General features: G+C 51.4%; 1 protein-coding gene across 2 annotated transcripts in view; it reads right to left on the bottom strand.

Moving 5' to 3' along the window:
• Positions 1-25,607, bottom strand: part of LOC143988614 (diacylglycerol O-acyltransferase 2-like) — a 77,064-nt gene that overhangs the window by 46,776 nt on the left and 4,681 nt on the right. The window contains exon 1 of one of the 2 annotated variants that reach the window (XM_077488308.1): positions 603-787. The exons of the other annotated variant lie outside the window; for it this stretch is intronic. The gene's annotated coding sequence lies outside the window, so the exon portion shown is untranslated. Of the gene's footprint in view, positions 1-602; positions 788-25,607 lie in introns of those variants that run through there. 2 annotated transcript variants of the gene reach the window in all.

Here is a 25,607-nt window from a genome sequence, read left to right as displayed (position 1 = left end):
TCCAGCTGTTGTGGAACAACATTTCCCATGAGGCATTGCAAGGCTGGCAATTACTCCCAGAGGCATGATGGGACTTGTAGTTCTGCAACAGCCCCAGGTTGCCTACCCTTGCTCTCCACACTATCCCCATGACTAAGCTCTAGGCGGGGGGGGGGGGGGGGGGCAGAGTGAAACACATTGGGGGCGTGGCCTGCTTGGAGTCCAGGCTGAGGTTACCACTCTACTTACCACTTTGGACACCTAGAGATGTGACTTTTAGGGGCCACCCCATTGTTCTCTGAAACCTGCACCTTCTTCTTTGGTCTGATCATTCATGCAATGTGAAAAGCCTGAGCTGCCATCATGTGATGCCTACTTCTTTACTAGCAGACAGCCTAGGAGCATGACAGCTTCCATCTAACATTTTCCGCACAGGTGTTTTCCTTTGTGAAAGAGTCAGTTAATAAATTAAACAAAAGTCTATATAACAAGGCAAGCGATTTGAATGGGAACATGGAAAGCTCCAGTGATCCGGTTAGGCTCAGCGCAGTAATGAAACATTCACACAGAAGAGGATTATCTTGCCCCCCTTGTACACAGAGCCATAAATACAAAAGACCTACCTTCCCCCCAGAAAGGGGAGACACTTGACGGTGGCCCTCTCTGATTCTCTCAGTGACAAGGGTCATCCCCAGCTGTGAGCAGCCTGCATCCACACATGGTCCTGAGTTCAGGAGGTGAGGACAGCTGGAGATGCCTGGTACCCACACACACATTCCCAAATACAAGATGCAAGACGCTTCCTGATTTGCAGCTCAGTCTGCCTGCTGATTGGACAGAGTTCCTTCTATCCCTGAAACACATCAGATGCTGTGATGCAGCAGGATCAGGACAGAATTAACTCCTGCACCGCCTAACCACATTGATCAATAGAGTCTTACACCAGAAAATGAAGTGTCAAGGCATCCTTAATCGCCCCCTTTTGACTCACTCATGTTCACGCAAATCTGTTAGTGAGCTCAAAGATCCGGGAATAAAACCAGTATGTGTTTCATGTATTTATTTTTTTCCAAGCAAGATTAAAGTAAAACGGTCACAAGGAAGTACAGAGATTGTCATGGCTGATATCGCCTTCTCAATAGGCTGGATGCCTTTAAATCCACTACAGTAGACAATCAGACATTGCTGACTTCAAAACTGAGGTTTAATCTGCATATATTTTGCCTTCTCTGGTTCCTCCTATCCCCCCTTCATCAATATGCTAATGAAAATTTTTAAAGACCCTTCATATCTTATTTTAGACTACTGGGTCTTTGTGCTTCTCTAAGCAATGCATGTATATTATGGCTGGTGGGAGGCAGTGTTGCCAACCTACAGGATTGAAATTTACTGACACAGCACTCAAAATTTACTGGCACAGCCAAGTTTTTACTGGCATTTTCAAAAGTTACAAAATTACAGTTTTTAGTCAGTATTTAGACTGCAAACACGTGCAATATGCAAATAACAATGTGATTTAAAGTGATTGTAAAGAATATATATATATATTTTTTTAAATAACAACTATGTCATACTTGCCTTCACTGTGCAGCTCGTTTTGCACAGAGTGGCCCCGAACATTCTCTTGTGGGGTTCCCCGGTGGCTCTCGTGGCTCCTCCCCGAATTAGATAACCCCCTAGGAGAAGCGATCTATCAAGGGGGTTACCTTGCGGTCTCGGTCCTGAGTCCAGCATTTGCGTCCACAGACATGAATGCTGAACTCAGCCCCCCGGAGCCTGCGTCATTTAATTGATGCATTAAGGAGAAAAAACACGAGGATTTACAACCCTAGATACTAAGACAAAAACATATTTCTTATTTAACCGCTTCCCGACTGGCTCCTATATATATATGGTGGCAGAATGTCTCTCCTGTGCGAATCGCCGTATATTATATATATAAATATATCCCCTCCCCCCTCAGCCGATTGGAATGGATAGATTGATAGCAGCGCAGCCATTGGCTCCCGCTGCTGTCAATTAAATCCAATGACACAGGTGTCGGGGGAGGGCAGGGCCAAGTTCAGCATTCGTGTGACGTGTCTATGGACACAAATGCTGAACTCGGGAGTGCGCCTGCAAGGTAACCCCCTCGGTAGTGCTCTTCTCCTAGGGGGTTATCTGATGTGGGGAGGAGCTGCGACAGTCACAAATCCGAATTCCTGCTCTTGTGCCACACACAAATCCCCATTCCTGCTCTTGTGCCCGCTATCGTAGGTGGCCAGTGGCAATCACGCCCGCCGGTCACACACATCAGGTCGTGTGCATGGCCAGCGGGCGTGATTGCTGCTGGCCACCCACGATTGCGGGCACGAGAGCAGGAATGGGGATTTGTGTGTGTAAACACACAAATCCCTGTTCTTACAGGAGAGGAGAAACAGATCGTCTGTTCCTACTAAGTAGGAACAACGATCTGTCTCCTCCCCCAGTCAGTCCAATCCCCTCACAGTTAGAACACACCTAGGGAACACACGTAATCCCTTAATCGCCCCTTAGCCTTAAACCCCTTCCCTGCCAGTGACATTTATACAGTAATCAGTGGCTATTTTTAGCTTTGATCGCTGTATAAATGTCAGTGGTCCCAAAAAAGTGTCAAAAGTGTCCGATCTGTCCACCGCAATGTCACAGTCCCAATAAAAATCACTGATTTCCGCCATTGCTAGTAAAAAAATAAAATAAAAATCTATACCCTATTTTGTAGACACTATAACTTTTGAGCAAACCAAAAATATGTAGACGAATGTAGAAGAATACATATTGCCCTAAACTGATGAAGAATTTTTTTTTTCTAAATTTGGAATTTTTATTATAGCAAAATGTAAAAGATACTGTGTTTTTGTTTTTTTGTTTTTTTAAATTGTCGCTCTTCTTTTGTTTATAGCGTCAAAAATAAAAACCACAGAGGTGATCAAATACCACCAAAAGAAAGCTCTATTTATGGGGAAAAAAGAGATGTAAATTTTGTTTGGGTATAATGACGCACGACTTCACAATTGTCAGTTAAATCGATGCAGTGCCGTATTGAAAAAAATGGCCTGGTCAGGAAGGGGGTAAATTCTTCCGGGACTGAAGTGGTTCATTTTTAATATAAGTAAGTAGCCCAGGGACAGGACTCAGGAGGGTGAAAAATTAGAATGGGAAGGCACACATACATGAAATTGACTCTCACAGTGACAGCAGTGTGCAGCAGCAAAGATGATGATGACACCTCTCCAACATCACACGTCCCCTCCTGAGTCACAGTGACATTCTCTCTCCACACCAGGTGGTCCCTTCAGTTCACTCCAGTCCAAACTATACTGACAGTCTCGCTCCTGGCTTGCCTTGCTCCTGTCCCGCCGTCAGTATTTTTACTGGCAGCCAGTAAAAAAAGGCACTTTTCCCTTGACAGTAAATGCCAGCGATGGTAAAAGGTCGCTAGTAAAAAATATGGCTGTGACCATGGGCATCCGCAGGTAAGGGGAAGGGGGGGTTGCGGGGCGACCAAGTGCCTCCCCTGGAATCGTGAAGGGTCCGCCATGGCCGCTGCAGACTTTTTTCTGTTGAGTGACTGCTGGCTGCTGCTCTCTTATCATCTGTCCCTCCCTCACCCCGATCATCCAATGGAAGGAAGGTGGGTGTTTATGAAGCTGTATGTAACCACCTTCCTTCCTGTATATAGAGATCTTCCTCTATCATCACTGACTGCAGATATACATCATCTCTCCTGTATACAGCTATATATATATATATATATATATATATATATAGACTCACCTTCCTTCCTGTATATAATAATACCATCCATCCCCTCTGTATACACATACTGTACACCCTCCGTACTGTACAGGCTGCATATGATGGGCACAGTGAGGCTGCATATGATGAGCACATGCCTGCGCTTTATGTGATAATGACATTGCCAAAAAAGGAGGAGCATGGGTGACCTTAAAATGATGCCCCACCCCCAAAAAAAGTTCTGTGGATGCCCATGGCTGTGATGCCTGGTCCAGAGCCAGCCGAGACCATCGAAATGCCTGCTACAGAGAGTTCAGATGGTGGGGGCAGGGTCAGGCAGTTCCTGACCGTGTCGTGTGATGTCATGGTGCAAGGGAGCCAAGTGGTGCAGCCAGAGCCTCATGTGCAGATTAGGGTTGCCACCTTTGGCCCGAAAGAGAGCAATAACGTGGCACACATGGTGAACAGTGCGTGTGGCAAAATTGTGAGAATTCTGTACAGAATGCGGGGGTCAGAAATAATTAATGCACAAAATTCAGGGGTCAAATATGTGCTGGGGAGAGGGCTAGTGCTAGCAGGGAAGTGGGGGGGGGGGGTTAGATATGTGCTGGGGGCACTCTATTGGAGGGGAGATGGCTAGTGTTGGGGGAAAGCCAAATATGTGCTTGTTGGTGCTTTGGGGAGAGAGCTAGAGCTAGCAGGGGGGCTTGGATATGTGCTGGGGGTACTGGGAGGGGAGAGCGCTAGTATTTTTGGATGTGTACTGGGGGATGCTTTGGGAGGGGAGAGGGCTAGTGCTGGAGGGGGTCAGATATGTGTTATGTGGTACTTTGGGAGGGGAGAGAGCTAGAGCTAGAAAGGGGGGGGGGGATAGATATGTGCTGGGGGTGCTTTGGGAAGGGAGAGGACTTGTGGTAGCAGGGGGGTCAGATATGTGCTGGGGGGATGCTTTGGGAGGGGAGAAAGCTAGAGCTAACAAGGGAGGGTCAGATATGTGCTGGGGAGTGCTTTGGAAGGGGAGAGGGCTAGAGCTAGCAAGGGAGGGTCAGATATGTGCGAGGGGGTGCTTTGGGAGGGGAGAAAGCTAGAGCTAGCAAGGGAGGGTCAGATTAGTGCTGGGGGTGCTTTGGGAGGGGAGAGGGCTAGAGCTAGCAAGTGAGGGTCAGATATTATTATTATTTTTTATTATTATACACGATTTATATAGTGCCAACAGTTTACGCAGCTCTTTACAATGTATGGGGGGGGGGGGGGGGGACAACACAATTACAGTACAGTTCAATACAAAAGGTACAGGAGGGCCCTGCTTGTAGAGCTCACATTATAAGGGAGGGGGTGGTGGTACAAAAGGTAATAGCTGCAGAGAATGATTTGATGGGGTATGTGCTGGGAGGCACTTTAAGAGAGGAGAGGGCTAGTGCAAGGGGGGTCAGATATGGACTGGGGGGGCTCTGGAGGGGGGGGTGCTTGCGGGTTACTTGTGGGTTACTGTGGGTGCTTTGGGAGGGGAGAAAGCTAGAGCTAGCCAAGGAGGGTCAGATATATGCTGGGGGTTGGGGTAGGGTTGCCACTTTTTCTTCAAGTCAAACCCGAACACTTTAGCGGCGCACAGCAATTTGTTTTTATACACATATTTTGCTATTAAATAACATTTCTAATCATATGAAGTTAATAACAAGGGCCCCCTTTTACATCTGAACTCGCAGAGTTCCCTTTCACTATAAGGGGGACTCTGCAGACTCTGATGTAAGGGAGAACTCTGGGGAGTAAGGGATGCTCTGGGAACCATGATTTAAGGGGTAACACAGAGAACTCTGATGTATGGAGAGGACTCCGATGTAAGGGGAAACACTGTGACCTCTGGTGTAAAGGGGAACTCTGATGTAAAGGGGTGACCTGAGAACCCTGACACTCTCAGCTTAGACAACTGCATGCAGCAACCCTGCTGGGAAGCCATAGCCCAGTCTAAATAATGTGTCCGGGTTTCAGGCAGTCTGAAACCCGGACGCATGATTCCAAACCCGAACTGTCCGGGTGAATCCTGGATAGGTGGCAACCCTAGGTTGGGGGGCACTTTGGGAGGGGAGAGGGCTAGAGCTGGCAAAGGGGGGTCAGATATGTTCGGGGGGGGGGGGCGCTTCGGGGTCTGATATATGCTGGGTGGATGCTTTGTGAGAGGAGAGGGCTAGTGCGGGGGGGGGGGGGGGGGGTTAGATATGTGCTGGGGGGGTGCTTTGAGAGATGAAAGGGATAGTGCTGGAAGGGGTTGTTGGATTTTCAAATCCAACCCACACTTCTAGTAGAAGTCCCTTCCCCTGCCAAAGTGCCACAAACCCCCTAATCACTACACATTTTTTTACGTTGTTCTCCTTCCCAGACACTCCCCCCTCTATCTACACAGTATAGAAAACTTTGTACAGACCTCGATCAGCAAGTCCCTCCTCCCCCTCCTCCTGTGTGTGTATATATACAGAGCGGAGAAGGAGGAGTGGGAGGAGGCAGCTTTGATCCACTGACACTCTACATTCTGAAACAGGCATCCATCGGGAGGGGAGACATATCAGAGGCGAGCAGACTTGTCACTCTCTGTGGAGTCCGGTGTGAATGATGTGTCTGGTTCTGAGGAAAATGGATACCGAACACAACATTCAAAAACTGGACTGTCCGGGAGAAAACCGGACAGGTGGCAACCCTAGTGCAGGTTCTGGGTGGGAGCAAGAGAAGCCGGGAGCGGGACTGTCAGTGCTGTTTGGACTGGAGTGGACTGAAGGGACCACCTGGTGTGGAGAGAGACTGTCACTGTGACTCAGGAGGGGACGTGTGGTGTTGGTGAGGTGTCATCATCTGTGCTGCTGCACACTGCTGTCAGTGTCATTGTGAGGTCAATTTCATGTGTGTGTGCCTGTGCATTCTAATTTCTTGCCCTCCTAAGTCCTGTCCTGAGCTACTTACTATATCGAAATTTTTGCCATCATATCTCCCTTAAATCACATTGCTAATTGCATATTGTACTTGTTTGTAGCCGTAAAGCGGCGTTCCAATAATAATAAAAAAAAAATATTAAAAGTCAACAGCTACAAATACTGCAGCTGCTGACTTTTAGTAATCGGACACTTACCTGTCCAAGAGTCCAGTGATGGGGGGGAACGAAGCCCCGCTCGCCCCCCTCCCCTTTTCTGCGGTGCCGGCATTTTCACTGTGGGCGCCTGGCTGTGGCTACACAGCTGGACATGCCCTGTGCATGCGAGAGCTGTGCTGCACGCTGTTATTTGCCAGGCGATCACCTGGGACCTGTGACGTGTCCCAGATGATTGCCAAGAGGGAGGGGGGGAGAGGTGATCTTACTTCCAGCGCCGCGGGTGTGCCAGGAGGAAGTGGGAGCTGGAACCCTCTAAAATGAGGGTTTCCACTCCCCCCCAAAAAATTATATGCCAAATGTGGCATGTCAGGGGGGTCACCTCCTTAAAGCGGAAGTTCCATTTTTGGGTGGAACTCCGCTTTAAAACTGCAATTTTGTAACTTTTGGAAAAGTCAGTAAAAACTTGGCTGTGCCAGTAAATTTTGGATGTTGTGTCAGTAGATTTCAATCTGGTAGGTTGGCAACACTGTGTCCCGCAGACCTGCACACAAGGCTCCAGCAACTCCACCCGGTTCCCTTGCACCATGGCGTCACATCACACGCTCGGGCACTGCCTCCTCCAGACCTGACCCCCCCGCCGGCGCCAACCAAGCACATTGTAGCAGGAACCCGGATGGTCTCAGCTGGCTCTGGACCGGAACTACACCTGTGGTTCCGAGCTGAGCGTCACAGCCATATTTTTTACTGGCAACCTTTTCCTGTCACTAGCAGGAGAAAATTGCCCATTTTTTACTGGCTGTCCTTAAAAATACTGACAGTTGGCAACACTGGTGGGAGGGTGCTGTACTTAGCTTCCTAAACACATTATAGCAGCCTGCCTCAGTACCCCTTTGAACTTCCCATATCCCTGATGAAAGCAGGGGGCTGGGTCTTAGGAGGGGTTATAGAAATATCAAATGGCTTTGATGGGTAGATGTCAGTCTGGAGGAGTGGGCGTTATTTGCATGCAGATCACTCTAGGTAGTGCCCACATGAGATGCTAGCCTCCATGATTGAAAGAACTGGAATCCAACGACTGAAAGGGGCACGTCATTGACATGGGGAGGAAAGTGCTACATATTCGATTATACAAGTCCTCCAGCCAGAAAATTAGGAGAACTCTATTTGACTTGCTGCAGCTTCTAATGCATACTATGAGAAGTTCACAGTGTGCAGCAAAGTCAAAGTAAGCAATTTTAGTACAGGAGAGAACCTGTACAATTATGCAAGACAGAGCAGAAGGCTGGGTTTCAGCTTTAAGCTGACCATACAAATAGTATGTATAATCTCCTTCAGCAAGGAGGACAGGATAGAAGTTTTGGTAAATCTGACGGACATTGTAGAGTGCAGTGTATTATCAGATTCTATAGTGTATGGCCAGCTGTACTCAGTGGCATATAATCCATGGGTGCAGGGGGCACACAGGCCTCTGAGGGGGAGGCACTGTGACATGACCCACCCTGCACAAAAGGATGATACACCCGGGGGTTGTCTAGGATGATCAGTGCAGCGGCGGGGGCCCATCATTTTATTCAGAGGGCGCCGCATTGGAGTGGGGGTGGGGGGACACAGCAGTTGACAGGAGAACTGAAATCTGTCACCGCTCTTGTGGCTGGGCTGGAACTACTGGCAGGATGCTGGGGATGCCAGTGATGAAAATCAGTCAGAGCCTGGTGTTCTCTCAGAACAGGCAAGGGAGCTTTTCTTTTGCTTTGGTGAAATCGACTGCACTGGCGTCCCCAGCATCCCTTCAGATGGGAGAAATCGCCCCAGAAGAAAAGTGAGAGAGGGGAGGATTCTATATATACAGGATTCCAGATGGATCAAGCAGCCAGGTAAAGCTGCGTACACACGTAGCCGTCTGTCCGACGTAATTAGTCTGGCGGACTTTCCGCCAGACTGTCCGTCGGACTTTCCGAACGGGCTACTTGCCCACACACGGCACTTTTTCAGCGGACTAATACAGCATACTAAGTCCGCCGTACTATCCGCCGTACTTTTGAAATGAACGGACTCGCCCACACACGCGGAGGAAAGTCCGCTCATTTCGAGTGCGTCTTCAGGTAGGGGGGGCCCGCGAAGGAGACGTCGCTGGCCCCGCCGCCTGGTATGGACTTAAAGGGGAACCCCAACGCCGAAAAAAATCGGCGTGGGGGTCCCCCCAAAGTCCACAACAGACCCTTGTCCGAGCACGCTACCCGGCCGGCCAGGAAAGGAGGGGCGAGCGAGCGCCCCCCCCCCCCTCCTGAGCCGTACCAGGCAGCGTGCCCTCAACATGGGGGGTGCCTTGGGGAAGGGGGAGCCGCGCGCCCCCCCACCCCAAAGCACCTTGTCCCCATGTTGATGAGGACAAGGGCCTCTTCCTGACAACCCTGGCCGTTGGTTGTCGGGGTCTTCGGGCGGGGGGCTTATCGGAATCCGGGAGCCCCCTTTAATAAGGGGCCCCCGGATAACCGGCCCCCCACCCTATGTGAATGAGTATGGGGTACAACGTACCCCTACCCATTCACCTGTAAAATAAAGTACAAAAAAAACACAACACACAAGATAAAATAATTTATTGCACAGCTCCGGGGGTCTTCCGCCTTCGGGGGTCTTCTCGCCGGACTCCTCCGCTATGTTCTTGTAGCTCTTTTACTAGCGGAGGAGCCCGGCATTCTTCTTCGTCGCTGCGGCCTCTTCTTCCGACTTCGGGGGTCTTGTCCCCCTCTTCGGTTCTTTTGCCGGGCCACCGCGCCTTCTTATAGCTCTTTTACAGGCGGTGGCCCGGTCTTCTGTCGCCGCCGCCTTCCGTTCTTCTTCTTCTTCTTCTTCTCCTGGAGATGTTGACTCGACGCTCTCTCTGGCCGCAATGCCAGGGACACGCTGCACTGTGACTTATATAGGGACAAGGGGCGGTGTCACATGGGTTGATGTCACATGGGTTGGTCACATGGGTTGATGTCACATGGCGACAGTCCCAGCATCCTCCGGGACTGTGACATCGTAAGGGGGCGGGGTCACCATGTGACACCAACCCATGTGACACCGCCCCTTGTCCCTATATAAGTCACAGCGCAGCGCGTCCCTGGCATTGCGGCCGGAGAGAGCGTCAAGTCAACATCTCCAGGAGAAGAAGAAGAAGAAGAACGGAAGGCGGCGGCGACAGAAGACCGGGCCACCGCCTGTAAAAGAACTATAAGAAGGCGCGGTGACCCGGCAGAAGTACCGAAGAGGGGGACAAGACCCCCGAAGTCGAAAGAAGAGGCCGCGGCAACGAAGAAGAATGCCGGGCTCCTCCGCTAGTAAAAGAGCTACAAGAAGATAGCGGAGGAGTCCGGCGAGAAGACCCCCGAAGACGGAAGACCCCCGGAGCTGTGCAATAAATTATTTTATCTTGTGTGTTGTGTTTTTTTTTGTACTTTATTTTACAGGTGAATGGGTAGGGGTACATTGTACCCCATACTCATTCACATAGGGTGGGGGGGCCGGGATCTGGGGGCCCCCTTAATAAAGGGGGCTCCCGAAATCCGATAAGCCCCCCGCCCGCAGACCCCGACAACCAACGGCCAGGGTTGTCGGGAAGAGGCCCTTGTCCTCATCAACATGGGGACAAGGTGCTTTGGGGTGGGGGGGCCGTGAGGCCCCCCCTTCCCCAAGGCACCCCCCATGTTGAGGGCACGCAGCCTGGTACGGCTCAGGAGGGGGGGGGGGGGCGCTCGCTCGCCCCTCCTTTCCTGGCCGGCCGGGAATTGTGCTCGGACAAGCGTCTGTTGTGGACTTTGGGGGGACCCCCACGCCGATTTTTTTCGGCGTTGGGGTTCCCCTTTAAGTCCATACCAGGCGGCGGGGCCAGCGACGTCTCCTTCGCGGGCCCCGCCTACCTGGAGACCCGCTCAAAATGAGCGGACTTTTCTCCGGGCGGGAAAAGTCAGTTTATTTCAAAAGTACGGCGGACTGGCATACACACGGCCGGATTGTCCACCGAAATGCGAGTCCGGCGGGAAGATTGGAGTGTAAAACGACATTCTAAGTCCGCCGTACTTTCGGGTCAAAAAAGTATGCCGGAGGCTACACACGGGGGGATTGTTTGTCAGACTTGAGTTTGCCGGACTTTTCCACCCGCTTGTTTGATCGTGTGTACGCGGCATAAGGAGCACTAGCATACCGCCCAACTTTTTGAGATGGGAATGAGGGACACCTATTAGCAAAAGTATGTAGGTATAGGACACGCCCCCTTAAAGGAGGATTCTACAAAACAAATGATTGGTTAAACCCACAAGTGATTTTATTTTAATTTTTTACCACTACTATTCCTTTATATTTGCTTTTGGAATTTACAAATGCAGCAATTTAGAAATTAGACGAAGGGTTTAGCACTGAGAAACACTTTTTGAAAGATAAAAAGTAAATTTTATATACAACTTATAAAGATCAGACTAAAATGAGGGACAAATGAGGAGGAAAGAGGGACAGAGGGACTTTGTTCCAAATGAGGGACAATCCCTCAAAATCAGGGACAGTTAGGAGCTATGCGCTAGTGCCCCCTCCCCCCCTGATTGGCAGTGCCCCCCAATCTGCCCCCACTAAGCACCAGGACCCCATCTCCCCACTAAGCACCAAGACCCCCCTTCTCCCCACTAAGTAACAGGACCCCAATCTCCCCCACTAAGTACCAGGACCCCAATCTCCCCCACTAAGCATCATGACCCCCATCTCCCCCGCTAAGCACCAACACCCCCCATCTCACCCACTGAGCACCAAGACCCCCCCATCTCCCCCACTGAGCACCAAGACCCCCCATCTCCCCCCACTATGCACCAGGACCTCCCATTTCCCCCACTAAGCACCAAGACTCCCCCACTAAACACCAGGACACCCATCTCCCCCACTAAGCGCCAAAACCCCCCCCATCTCCCCCACTAAGCACCAGGAGCTCCCATCTCCCCCACTAAGCACCAGGACCTCCTATCTCCTCCACTAAGCAGCAGGACCCCTCATCTCCCCTGCTAAGCACCAAGACCCCCATCTTCCCCTCTAAGCACCAAGACCCCCCCATCTCCCCCACTGAGCACCAAGACCTCCCCATCTCCCCCACTAATCACCAGGACCTTACATCTCCCCCACTAAGCACCAGGTCCTTTCATCTCCCCCACTAAGGACCACGACCCCCCATTTCCCCCACTAAGCACCAAGACCCTCCCATCTCTCCCACTAAGCACCAATACCCCAATCTCCTCCACTAAGCACCAAGACGCCCCTCTCCCCCACTAAGCACCAGGACCCCCATCTCCCCCACTAAGCACCAGGACCCCTCCATTCTCCCTCACTAAGCACCAGGACCCCAATTTCCCCCACGAAGCACCAATACCCCCATCTCCCCCACTGAGCACCAAGACTCCCTCATCTCCCCCACTAAGAAACAGGACCTCCCATCTCCCCCACTAAGCACCAGGACCTCCCATCTCCCACACTAAGCACCAGAACCTTCCATCTCCCCCACTAAGCACCAGGACCTCCCATTTCCCCCACTGAGCACCAAGACCCCCCATCTCCCCCGCTGAGCACCAAGACCCCCATCTCCCCCCCGAGCACCAAGACCCCCATCTCCCCCACTAAGCACCAGGGCCTCCCATCTCCCCCACTAAACACCAGGACCTCCCATTTCCCCCACTGAGCACCAAGGCTCCCCCACTAAACACCAGGACACCCATCTCCCCCCACTAAGCACCATGATCTTCCATCTCCCACACTAAGCACCAGGACCTCCCATTTCTCCCACTGAGCACCAAGACCCCCATCTCCCCCACTAAGCACCAGGGCCCCCCATCTCCCCCACTAAGCACCAGGACCCCCCATCTCCCCCACTAAGCACCAGGACCCCTCATCTCCCCCACTAAGCACCAGGACCTCCCATCTCCCCCACTAAGCACCAAGACCCCTCATCACCCCCACTGAGCACCAAGACCCCCATCACCCCCACTGAGCACCAGGACCCCCATCTCCCCCACTAAGCACCAGGACCTCCCATCTCCCACACTAAGCAGCAGGACCTCTCATCTCCCCCACTAAGCAGCAGGACCCCCATCTCCCCCCCTGAGCACCAGGGCCTCCCATCTTCCCCACTAAGCACCAGGGCCTCCGATCTCCCCCACTGAACACCAGGACCTCCCATTTCCCCCACTGAGCACCAAGACCCCCCATCTCCCCCACTAAGCACCGGGACCCCCCATCTCCCCCACTAAGCACCGGGACCCCCCATCTCCCCCACTAAGCACCAGGACCCCCATCTCCCTCACTAAGCACCAGGACCCCCATCTCCCTCACTAAGCACCAGGACCCCCATCTTCCTCACTAAGCACCAGGACCCCTCATCTCCCCCACTGAGCACCAAGACTCCCCCACTAAGCACCAGGACCTTCCATCTCCCCCACTAAGCACCAGGACCTCCCATCTCCCCCACTAAGCACCAGGACCTCCTATCTCCTCCACTAAGCAGCAGGACCCCTCATCTCCCCTGCTAAGCACCAAGACCCCCATCTTCCCCTCTAAGCACCAAGACCCCCCCATCTCCCCCACTGAGCACCAAGACCTCCCCATCTCCCCCACTAATCACCAGGACCTTACATCTCCCCCACTAAGCACCAGGTCCTTTCATCTCCCCCACTAAGGACCACGACCCCCCATTTCCCCCACTAAGCACCAAGACCCTCCCATCTCTCCCACTAAGCACCAATACCCCAATCTCCTCCACTAAGCACCAAGACGCCCCTCTCCCCCACTAAGCACCAAGACGCCCCTCTCCCCCACTAAGCACCAGGACCCCCATCTCCCCCACTAAGCACCAGGACCCCTCCATTCTCCCTCACTAAGCACCAGGACCCCAATTTCCCCCACGAAGCACCAATACCCCCATCTCCCCCACTGAGCACCAAGACTCCCTCATCTCCCCCACTAAGAAACAGGACCTCCCATCTCCCCCACTAAGCACCAGGACCTCCCATCTCCCACACTAAGCACCAGAACCTTCCATCTCCCCCACTAAGCACCAGGACCTCCCATTTCCCCCACTGAGCACCAAGACCCCCCATCTCCCCCGCTGAGCACCAAGACCCCCATCTCCCCCCCGAGCACCAAGACCCCCATCTCCCCCACTAAGCACCAGGGCCTCCCATCTCCCCCACTAAACACCAGGACCTCCCATTTCCCCCACTGAGCACCAAGGCTCCCCCACTAAACACCAGGACACCCATCTCCCCCCACTAAGCACCATGATCTTCCATCTCCCACACTAAGCACCAGGACCTCCCATTTCTCCCACTGAGCACCAAGACCCCCATCTCCCCCACTAAGCACCAGGGCCCCCCATCTCCCCCACTAAGCACCAGGACCCCCCATCTCCCCCACTAAGCACCAGGACCCCTCATCTCCCCCACTAAGCACCAGGACCTCCCATCTCCCCCACTAAGCACCAAGACCCCTCATCACCCCCACTGAGCACCAAGACCCCCATCACCCCCACTGAGCACCAGGACCCCCATCTCCCCCACTAAGCACCAGGACCTCCCATCTCCCACACTAAGCAGCAGGACCTCTCATCTCCCCCACTAAGCAGCAGGACCCCCATCTCCCCCCCTGAGCACCAGGGCCTCCCATCTTCCCCACTAAGCACCAGGGCCTCCGATCTCCCCCACTGAACACCAGGACCTCCCATTTCCCCCACTGAGCACCAAGACCCCCCATCTCCCCCACTAAGCACCGGGACCCCCCATCTCCCCCACTAAGCACCGGGACCCCCCATCTCCCCCACTAAGCACCAGGACCCCCATCTCCCTCACTAAGCACCAGGACCCCCATCTCCCTCACTAAGCACCAGGACCCCCATCTTCCTCACTAAGCACCAGGACCCCTCATCTCCCCCACTGAGCACCAAGACTCCCCCACTAAGCACCAGGACCTTCCATCTCCCCCACTAAGCACCAGGACCTCCCATTTCCCCCACTGAGCACCAAGACCCCCATCTCCCCCCCTGAGCACCAAGACCCCCATCTCCCCCACTAAGCACCAGGGCCTCCCATCTCCCCCACTAAGCACCAGGACCTCCCATCTCCCCCACTAAGCATCAAGACCCCTCATCACCCCCACTGAGCACCAAGACCCCCATCACCCCCACTGAGCACCAGGACCCCCATCTCCCCCACTAAGCACCAGGACCTCCCATCTCCCACACTAAGCAGCAGGACCTCTCATCTCCCCCACTAAGCAGCAGGACCCCCATCTTCCCCCCTGAGCACCAGGGCCTCCCATCTCCCCCACTAAGCACCAGGGCCTCCCATCTCCCCCACTAAACACCAGGACCTCCCATTTCCCCCACTGAGCAACAAGACCCCCCATCTCCCCCACTAAGCACCGGGACCCCCCATCTCCCCCACTAAGCACCAGGACCCCCCATCTCCCCCACTAAGCACCAGGACCCCCATCTCCCTCACTAAGCACCAGGACCCCTCATCTCCCCCACTAAGCACCACCACCCCCCATCTCCCCACTGAGCACCAAGACTCCCCCACTAAGCACCAGGACCTTCCATCTCCCCCACTAAGCACCAGGACCTCCCATTTCCCCCACTGAGCACCAGGACCTCCCATCTCCCCCACTGAGCACCAAGACCCCCATCTCCCCCCCTGAGCACCAAGACCCCCATCTCCCCCACTAAGCACCAGGGCCTCCCATCTCCCCCACTAAACACCAGGACCTCCCATTTCCCCCACTGAGCACCAAGGCTCCCCCACTAAACACCAGGACACCCATCTCCCCCCACTAAGCACCAGGATCTTCCATCTCCCACACTAAGCACCAGGACCTCCCATTTCCCCCACTGAGCACCAAGACCCCTATCTCCCCCACTAAGCACCAGGACCTCCCATCTCACCCACTAATTACCAGTACCTCCCATATCCCACACTAAGCACCAGGGCCCCCCATCTCCCCCACTAAGCACCAGGACCTCCCATTTCCCCCACCGAGCACCAAGACCCCCCATCTCCCCCAATAAGCACAGGGACCCCCATCTCCCCCACTAAGCACCAGGACCCCCCATCTCCCTCACTAAGCACCAGGACCCCTCATCTCCCCCACTAAGCACCAGGACCTCCCATCTCCCTGTTTAAGCACCAAGACCCCTCATCACCCCCACTGAGCACCAAGACCCCCATCACCCCCACTGAGCACCAGGACCCCCCATCTCCCCCACTAAGCACCAGGACCCCTCATCTCCCCCACTAAGCACCAAGAACCGCATCTCCCGCACTAAGCACCAGGACCCCCTATTTCTCACCTCGTCTTTCAGGATAGCACCTGGAGAGAGAACAGCTCCACCCACTTCCCAGGAAACACTGCAGTTATCCCTTTAAAGCCTGGACACTTCCACCATGGCCTCAGTTGTAGTGTTTCCTCCAGCCATGGTGGAAGCGCTGCAGGGGACCAAGGGTGTGCTGCGCTCTCTCCAAATGGAGGTGAGTTAATGGCTTACCTTGTTAGATGTAACTTTTTTTCTTTTTTCTAGGCCCAGCCCAATACCCCCCCTGATGGGTGGGGGGTTATTGCGGTGTCTCCTGCTTTTCGAGCCTGGCGAGGGCAGAGGCTGCCAGGGGTCCCACTCTGATAGACGACAGGTGCCTACTGTCTCCACCTAAGAGCCTTGAGGTCTGCACTCGGTCGTGCTGAGTGGGAGGCGGCCTCGGGTGTGCAATTATCGGTCCTTGCAGCGGCGAAGGACCGGGAAAATTCAAATATAAAAAGAGGACAATGCTCTTTTTATGGCTACTAGTCAGCTGCGGTGTACTGGAGGATGGAGCCAGAACAACCAGCAGTAGTGGCAGGAGCAGGAGTCACATGCACAGGCCAGACCCAGGTAGGAGAGGCAGGGGTCTCTTAATACCAGGGCTACGTTTTGTTTCCCCTCCCTTCCTTCTCTGTGGGGAGGAGAAAGGAGCCTGCCACACACTGCACAGGTTATTTCTCTGTGCAGCGTGTGTTTGTTTTACAGTGGTGGTGTTTTGTGGGGTATTTCTTTGTGCCACTGACTGTTTATTTCTGCTAGCGAGAACATCTTATGCACAGCTTATTTCCAAGGTGTTTGTTGCTTTGGTGTTTTTCAGACAAAATCTAAGAAAAGTCTAAGCATGTTTCCCCTCCCTCTAAAAAACTGTGTGATTTATGTAAAGAGGCCCTTAGGGAGGCGTGGACTAAACCGCTGTGCAAAACTTGCATAGCAGATCTGGTCAGAGAGGAAACTTCCACTAAATAACCCTCTGTCCAGCCCAGTGAGATGCTCACTTCTTTCCGGAAGGAATTGGAAGATACGTTTCAATCCTTCCGTTCCTATCTGGACAAACGTCCGGTAGAACATTCAGCAGAGAGTTCTCCACCCAGTGCTCACAACTCCTCTACAGCCAGGAGAGTGGTTAGCGAGTCTGAGGAGGAGGAGAAAGATGAGTCTTCAGGATCAGATGAGCTAAGTGAGGAAAGGGAGGTTTCTCCCTCTCGTTATAGGTTATCTTTGAAAGAGGTCGAGGACCTTCTAAAGACCATACACACAATCCTGAATATTAAGGAGGATAAGACTCAATTGTCACTACATGACAAGATGTATCAGGGCATGGATGAAGTCAAGTATCGCGTGTTCCTGATGCACAAAGTGCTGATCCAGAGAGGGCCCCTTTCTTTTCTAGTCTCTCAAAAGGAGATTTCCCTTTGATGACGATAGTGCACAAGTTTGGAACAAGAGCCCTAAGCTTGATGTAGCTTTTTCGCAAGTGTCGCGAATCACTGATTTAGCATTTGCAGACATGGACACTATGGACAAATGCTGACTCTGGTGAAAAAGGCTTGGGATTCTACTTTAGCTAATCTCAAACCAGCTATGGCATCAACGGTGGTGGCCAGGAATTTAGAACATTGGCTAGAACAACTGAGGCAGCTACCTCTCGGAAAGATTTGTTGGATACTTTACCAGTCCTACAAAAGGCAGTAGGTTATATGGCGGATGCTTCGGCTGAGTCAGTTAAAATGTGCGCAAGATCTTCAGCTTTAATTAACTCTGCTAGAAGAGCTTTGTGGGTCAAGACCTGGTCGGGGGATTCCGCCTCCAAAATGAAGTTGTGCGGTCTACCCTTCGAGGGAGATCTAGTATTCTGCCCGGATAGAACAGCGGATAAGAAAAATGCATTCCCGGCCAAAAAGAAGGTGACACCACAGCCTAGAAAATTTTTTTGTCCTTTTTACCAGACCCGGGACTCAAAGGAAACAGGACAAAAGAGACCTTGGCGGTCACAAAGAGGTCGAGGGACTTCTGGGTTGTTGTTTCGTCCCCCCATTCAACCGGCAAAAACCCAGTGACGGTCTCTTGACTGTGGAGGGAGGGCTTCAGTCCTTTCTTCCGCAGTGGGAGGGGGCGATATTCAGTGCATTTGTGCTCAAGGTAATTTCGGAGGGTTATGCACTGGAATTCTCGGGAAAGCCCACCTTCTCGTTTTTATGTGACACGGCTCACCAGAGATCAGGAGAAATGAGTGGCGATGACATCACTCTTGCAGGAGATCCTGCAACAGAAAGTAATCATTCCAGTAGCCCAGGGGGAGGAAGAACTAGGGTGTTATTCTCATGTTTTTCGAGTAAAGAAGACGTCAGGAAAATTCAGGTTAATACTGAATTTAAAGATCTTAAACAGGTCCATCCGGTACAAAAAGTTTTGTATGGACACAATTTATTCCGTGAGGAAACTCCTGCCCGCAGGGTGCTTTCTAGCCTCCATAGATCTAAGGGGTGCATACCTGCATGTTTCCATAACATCGGTGTAACAGAGACATCCGCGTCTGGCAATCAGAGCAGGTGGAGTGGTATCACATTTTCAGTTCAGGGCTCTCCCGTTCGGTCTCTCTGCTTCTCCAAGGATCTTCACGAAGATCATGGCAGAAGCATTGGCACCACTCAGGTTGGAAGGGGTATCTGTAGTACCATATATGGATGACTTTCTTTTGTTTGCCAGCTCAGAGGAACTGTTACGCAGGGATCTGAAAAGGGCACGCAGCCATTTAGAGAGTCTGGGTTGGATTTTGAACAAAGTAAAATCAAGGCAAAACCTAATTACCTCTCAAGTGATCATTTTCCTGGGCTATGTTATAGGCTCAGTACAGGAAAAGATTTTCCACCCGGAGGAAAAGTTAGTAAAGGTACAGGCAGCGCTAAAGAGAGTGCAGACAAATCTGGCTGTTACGGTTTGAGCAGCCATGTCTACACATGGGCTTCTTACAGCCTCTATCCCAGCTGTTCAGTGGGCCTGCCTCCATGCGAGAGACCTGCAACAGGCGATTCTACAGATTTGGGCCTACGGGAAGTCTTTGGAGAAACAGATAAGGATCCCAGCACCAGTAAAAAGAAAGTTATGGTGGTGGAGGGATCAGATGAATTTGAGCAAGGGTTTGCTCTGGATTTTTCCCAGAGCAAAAATTCTCATAACAGATGCAAGCTCCTGGGGGTGGGGTGGAGTGCACATCTCAAGAACCATTTGGCTCAGGGGTCCTGGTCAGTGGAGGAATCCAGGAGATCCTCAAACTGGAGGGAATTAAGGGCCATTTTACTGGGATTGTGGGCCTTCAGACAAACGATCAGAGGCCAACGCATCCAGGTATTGTGAGACAACGCGACGACAGTGACCTACATATCAAGACAGCAGGTGTCCTCTAGACTTGGCCCTACAGACTCTGACCTGGGCAGAGGACAATGTGGCATCCCTAACAGCAGTACATCTGAAAGGCAGTCTAAACCAGATAGCACACTTTTTAAGCAGAAAAAGGGTGCTAGAGTCTGAACGGAGCCAGGAAGTTTTTCAGCAGATAGTGGACAGATGGGGAATTCCCCAGATAGACCTTTTTGCATCAGAAAAAAATGCGAAAGTTCCGGTCTACTATTCTCTGAACAGGCGGGACCAAGCGGAGGGTCTGGACACACTGACACAGTGCTGGACCTTCCGTTTGTGTTACGCTTTTCCCCCTATACAAATGATCCCATTAGTATTCAGGAAGCTGCAGGGAGAAAATACAACTCTAATTTTAGTTGCCAAGAGGCCTTGGTTTTCAGGCCTACTAAAATTGATGGTAAAGTCCCATTGGTTACTTCCAGTCCAAAGGGACTTGATGACTCAGAGTCCCCTTCTGCATCCCAACATAGGTCAACTCAACCTGGCATCTTAGTTACTGAGGAGCAAATCCTGAGGAGTAAGGGCTTGTCTGATAATTTAATTTTTACCCTGCTAATTAGCAGGAAGAAGGTCACAAGGGCCATTTATTTTAAGACCTGGAAATGCTTCAATTTCTGGTGTGATTCAAAAAAATACTCTCCAAAGGAGAACTTTTTTGTTCTGGAATTTCTACAGGATGGAATAGAGAAGGGTTTGGCAGCAAGCACCTTGAAATTTCAGGTAGCTGCACTATCAGTTTTTTTTTTTTTTAGAGAGAAGGTTATCTCTGGACCCTTGGATCATCAGGTTTTTCAAGGCACTAACTAGAGCTAGACCAGTGCCTTTTAAGTATTTTCCCAAATGGGATCTATCAGTTGTTTTGCAGGGTCTGACTAGAAGACCCTTTGTACTTCCAGAAGAGGTCACAATTAAATTGTGGTCCTTACAACTAGCACTGCTGATAGCAGTCACTTCGCCTAGAAGGGTCAGTAAACTTCAGACATTATCCATCATTAAAACATAAAAAATAGCCGCGCATTAAATTAAGTTAAAATAATGTAATAATAGATGACAATAAATGACACCAAGAAATCACCATGATAAATATGAAATCATAATCATGAGTGAACATGTGATTAAATAAATATATAGAATAACAAGTCCTAAAATAAAAGAAATAATGTATTATCTCAAAGTCCGATGAGTAGCGTGAAAGTGATGACTTAATCAAATTCTTCTGTGCAAACAGAAACACTAGTGCCTGTGAACCTCCACCACACAAACTATGCGCTTACCAGAGGGTTAGCAATACTGGGCCTGTAGTATTAAATCTGTAGCATCAAATCAACCTCCAGACATCCATTGGAAATGGCAGAAATCAGCTGTAGCTAAAATGAGGAAAAGCCAAACGAACCAAACTCAAAGGGCAGACCAATAAGCAGCAATCACGATCCCAATGGAAAAGGAAACTCACCATAGTGTAAGTCCATAAAACACAGTTTATTTTATAAGCAAAAATATTGCACTTACATTTGTAGAAATATTAAAAACTCGTAAAGAAATGCTGGCCGGTTTGCAGACACCCTTCCTAGACAGCGATGACGTCAGCACGCCATCCTCCCAAGGATGGCGTGCTGATGTCATTATCCATCCATTGAGCCTTTCTTGACAGTTTTCCCAGATATGGTAGTACTGAGGACAGACCTGGGTTTTTGCCAAAAGTTGCTTCAGTTTTCCACAGAGCTCAAGAGAAAATCCTACGGTTTTGTCCAAATCCAACAGGCACTAAGAAAGAGAACTTCATTGTCTGGATGTAAAGAGATGCGTTTTACACTATCTAGAGGTAACATAGAAGTTTAGAAGATCCAATTCTCTTTTTGTTTTATTTTCAGGGTCTCGTAAGGGTTATGGAGCTTCTCTAAAAGCACAATTGGTAGGTGGCTTCAGATGGCTATCCACGAAGCTTATAGGGCTGCGAAAATAGAACCTCCCGCAGGGGTAGTGGCCCATTCAACTCATGCTGTAGCTACGTCCTGGGCGGAACATGATGGATGGACCTGCTCTCGGCAGCAGAGCAGTCGTTTGGCAGGAAGGTCCTGCAAGCGGTGGGTCCCACCCTAAGAATAAGTACTCGCTTGTCATCGCTTGTCATCTCCAGGTCACCACCAATGACCCTCTCTTGGATTATAAATGTTTATAAAATGATTATAAATGTTAATGTGTTGTGGTTGCTATGTGATGCTTATATAATTTTCGCATGGCCGGAGGTAACAACTGAGGCCATGGTGGAAGTGTCCAGGCTTTAAAGGGAATACAGCAATGTTTCCGGTGAAGTGGGTGGAGCTGTTCTCTCTCCAGGTTCTGTCCTGAAAGACTGTAGAAATACCGTTGCTGGTAAGTCTAACTAAGGTTTTCCCCCACTAAGCACCAGAACCCCCCATCTCACCCACTAAGCACCAAAACCCCCATCTCTCCCACTAACCACCAGGACCCTCCATTTCTCCCACTAAGCACCAGGACTCCCCCACTAAGCACCAACACCCCCTACCTCCCCCACTAAGCACCAAGACCCTCTACCTCCCCCACTAAGCACCAGGGTCCCTCATCTCTCACCAGTGCTTCCTTTTGTCCCCCTTGAAGACAAAGCTACATTCTTTAAGGCAGGGTCAGGGGCAGGGCTGGGGGCTCCATCAGGTAGGCTGTAGGGGGCCCTATGACTGCCCCCCACCCATTGCACTGATCATCCTTGCCTGTCCCCTGTGTCCTCCTCCAGCCCCTCTGTGTCCTCCTTTAGCTCCCTGTGTCCTTCTTTTTATGACACTGTGCATTGCTAAAAAATGTAATTGTAAACAAAAAAGAAATAACTACTGACATAGTTCACTGCCCTCAACTTTGCACTCCTCTCCCTGCAGATCCCACCCACCACCATACACTCCATACCCCTCTGCCTGCACATTCTACCCACCACCATACACTTCACACTCCTCCCCCTTTGCATCCCACCCACCGCCATACACCCCACACCTCTCTCATGCACATTCCAGCCACCGCCATACACTCCACACCCCTTTCCCTGCGCATCCCACCCACCACCATACACTTCACACTCCTCTCCCTGCGCATCCTACCCACCACCATATACCCCACAACCCCATACATGCCACATCCTTCTCCCTGGCCATTCTACCCACCGCCATACACTTTGCATTCCTCTCCCGGACATCCCACCCACCACTATACACTCCACACCACTCTCCTGCACATACTACCCACTATCATACACCCCACATGCCTCTTCCTGCACATTCTACCCACCACCATACACTCCACAACCCTCTCCCTGGCCATTCTACCCACCGCCATACACTTCACACTCCTCTCCCTGCACATCCCAGCCACCGCCATACACTCCACACCCCTCTCCCTGGCCATTCTACCCACCGCCATACACTTCACATTCCTCTCCCAGCCACCTCCATACACGCCACACCCCTCTCTCTGGCCATTCTACCCACCGCCATACACTTCACATTCCTCTTCCTGCACATACTACCCACCTCCATACATTCCGTACTCCTCTCCTGGACATCCCACCCACCACTATACACTCTACACCCCTCTCCCTGCACATGCTACCCACCCCCGTACACCCCATCCTCCTCTCCTGCACATACTACCCACTGCCATACACTCCGTACTACTCCATTCTGCACTAATCTCAGACTCTATTTAACCACACCCCATTTAAGCCACGCCCAATATTTAGCACAATATAAACCACGCCCACTGTTCGCTGTGCACACCAAATTTCTTTTTCAGTATCTGGGGCCCACTCATTTCATGATACGCCCCTGGCTATACTCTGACTTGCTGGTCTGCATGCTTGTTTCTTGTGAATGGCTCAAAAAATACTAAGGCCAGAGATAGCTAGGCAATGGCAGAATATCTAAGCATTTCCTTTTTTTTTTTCAGTAACTGTATACTGTAGATAGGTTTGAGCTTTCTTTTTTTACATGCTTTGTGGTGGGAAGACTCCGGGTACAGGTCCTATTGAGGCCTTCACCTGGGATTCATACAGACTGATATCAGCAGGGTAGGGAGGCCAGCACACTTGCAGCCCACAAACCATAGCTATATCAGCAAGTATTGTGTTTTTTAGGGGGAAGAGCTCTCTCCTTCTATAACTCCATTCCAGCCCCAATTTATCCATTCAGCACTTGTTAAAAAATGTATAACTTCTGAAAGCTCTTTTATATTTTTGGTTCAGAAATATACTAACTCAGGCCAGTAGATACAGCAGAGCATAGCAGGAAGGAATCAGTTTGTGTTTTTGTAGCACGCTCCAGCATGAGTATGAGGGAGGGGCTCATGCCTACTGAGCAATGGGTAACCCACCCCTTTCCCAAGCCTGCATTTAGAAGATGCTGGATCATAGCAGGGTGGGATAAGAAGACTCTCTCTTCCCCTCCTCATGTTAATCCCTCCTCTGGCTGGCTCTCTCTTTTCCCCATTTGACTCTCTCTCCCCTCTCTTTTCTGCTCTCCCCCTGACTCTCTCTTCTCCCTTCTCTTTGGCTTCTTCTCTCTCTCCCCCTTCCCCCTTGCTGTCTCCCTTCCCACCTTTGGCTCTCTCTCTCTTACCCAATGTTCTCTCTGCCCCCCTCTCCCAGCTCTCGCTCTCCTCCCCCCTTTTGCTCTCAATCTCTTCCCCTCTCTCTCTGCCCACCTCTGGCTTTCTCTCTTTCCCTCCTCTCATACTCTCTCTCCCCCCCAGACTTTCTCTTCCCCATCTGTCTGTCTCTCCCTCTCCCCCCCTTTCCACTTTTTTCTCTCTCTCTCTCTTCCCCCTCTTGCGTTCTCTCTTTCCACCTTTGGCGCTCGCTCCCCCCCTTGCGCTTTCTCTTTCCACCTTTGGCTCTCTTGCTCCCCCAGCACTCTTTCCACCTTTTGGCTCTCTCTTTCCACCTTTTGCTCTCTGTTTTCCGTTCTTCTCGTGCTCTCTTTCCACCTTTTGGCTCTCTCTCTCACCCCCCCCCCCCCCCCTTTCTTTCACACTCTGTCAGAAAGCATGAAATCAGGCCAAGACAGAAGTACAGTTAAATCACACTTGTTTAATAAAAGTAAAATGAACAAATGTAGTCAAAAGATAGCCAAAAGGTCAGTAACCGGAATGGATAGTTAGACAAGCCAAGCATCAGGGATCAATGTAGTGGAACAGTAAGCAGGAGCTGGAGCCAGAAGGGATGTCAGCAAAGCAAGTCTTGAACAGGATCGCAGGAGATAATATCTGTGATGTTGACGAAGGCAGAGCTCCTCTGGACTGGATGGCTTAAATAGGCAGGACGAGCAGGATATCATCAACATCTGAGTAAGGCCTCTTTCACACGGATGGACCGTTCAGGTCTCCCTGTCAGTTTTTTAGGCGGACCTGAACGGACGCTCCATAGACCTCTATGGAGCAACAGATGTCAGTGTTGACATGTCCGCTGACATCCGACCCGCTCCGATCGGAAAAAGTGTGGCGGAGGAAAACCCTATTTTTTTATCCGTCTGTGGATCGGATCAGATGAAAGCGGACTGTTTGGTCCGTCTTCATCCAATCCCCCATAGAGGAGAGCGGCTCTCTGACAGGTCCGTCCCTGCACAGTGTGCAGCGATGGACCTTTCATCTGCCTGCTCAGCGGGGATCGACAGAGCGATCCCACGCCCGTACATGGACAGGTCTATGTGAAATGGCCCTAACTGTGGAGAAATAGGAGCTGCCAATTAGCTGACAGCTGAGCAGCCAGCTCAGAGAAGGAAGGGCTGAGCCCAGCCCTGACACTTTCCACCTTTTTGGCTCTCTCTTTCTCACACCCTTCTCGCGCTCTCTCTTCCCCTTCTTGCGCTCTCTCTTTCCACCTTTGGCTCTCTCTCTTCCCCCCCTCGTGCTCTTTTTCCACCTTTGGCTCACTCTCTCCCCCCCTCTTGTGCTCTCTTTCCACCTTTTGGCTCTCTCTACCCCCTCTCGTGCTCTCTCTTTCTACCTTTGTCTCTCTCT

This window comes from Lithobates pipiens, unplaced genomic scaffold (genome assembly GCF_037356315.1).
Source record: "Lithobates pipiens isolate NorthernLeopardFrog02 unplaced genomic scaffold, aLitPip1_a1.2 Scaffold_18, whole genome shotgun sequence".
NCBI classification, from domain to species: Eukaryota; Metazoa; Chordata; class Amphibia; order Anura; family Ranidae; genus Lithobates; species Lithobates pipiens.
Note: the sequence above shows the minus strand (reverse complement) of the source record. Positions and strands in the feature narration are given on the sequence as shown.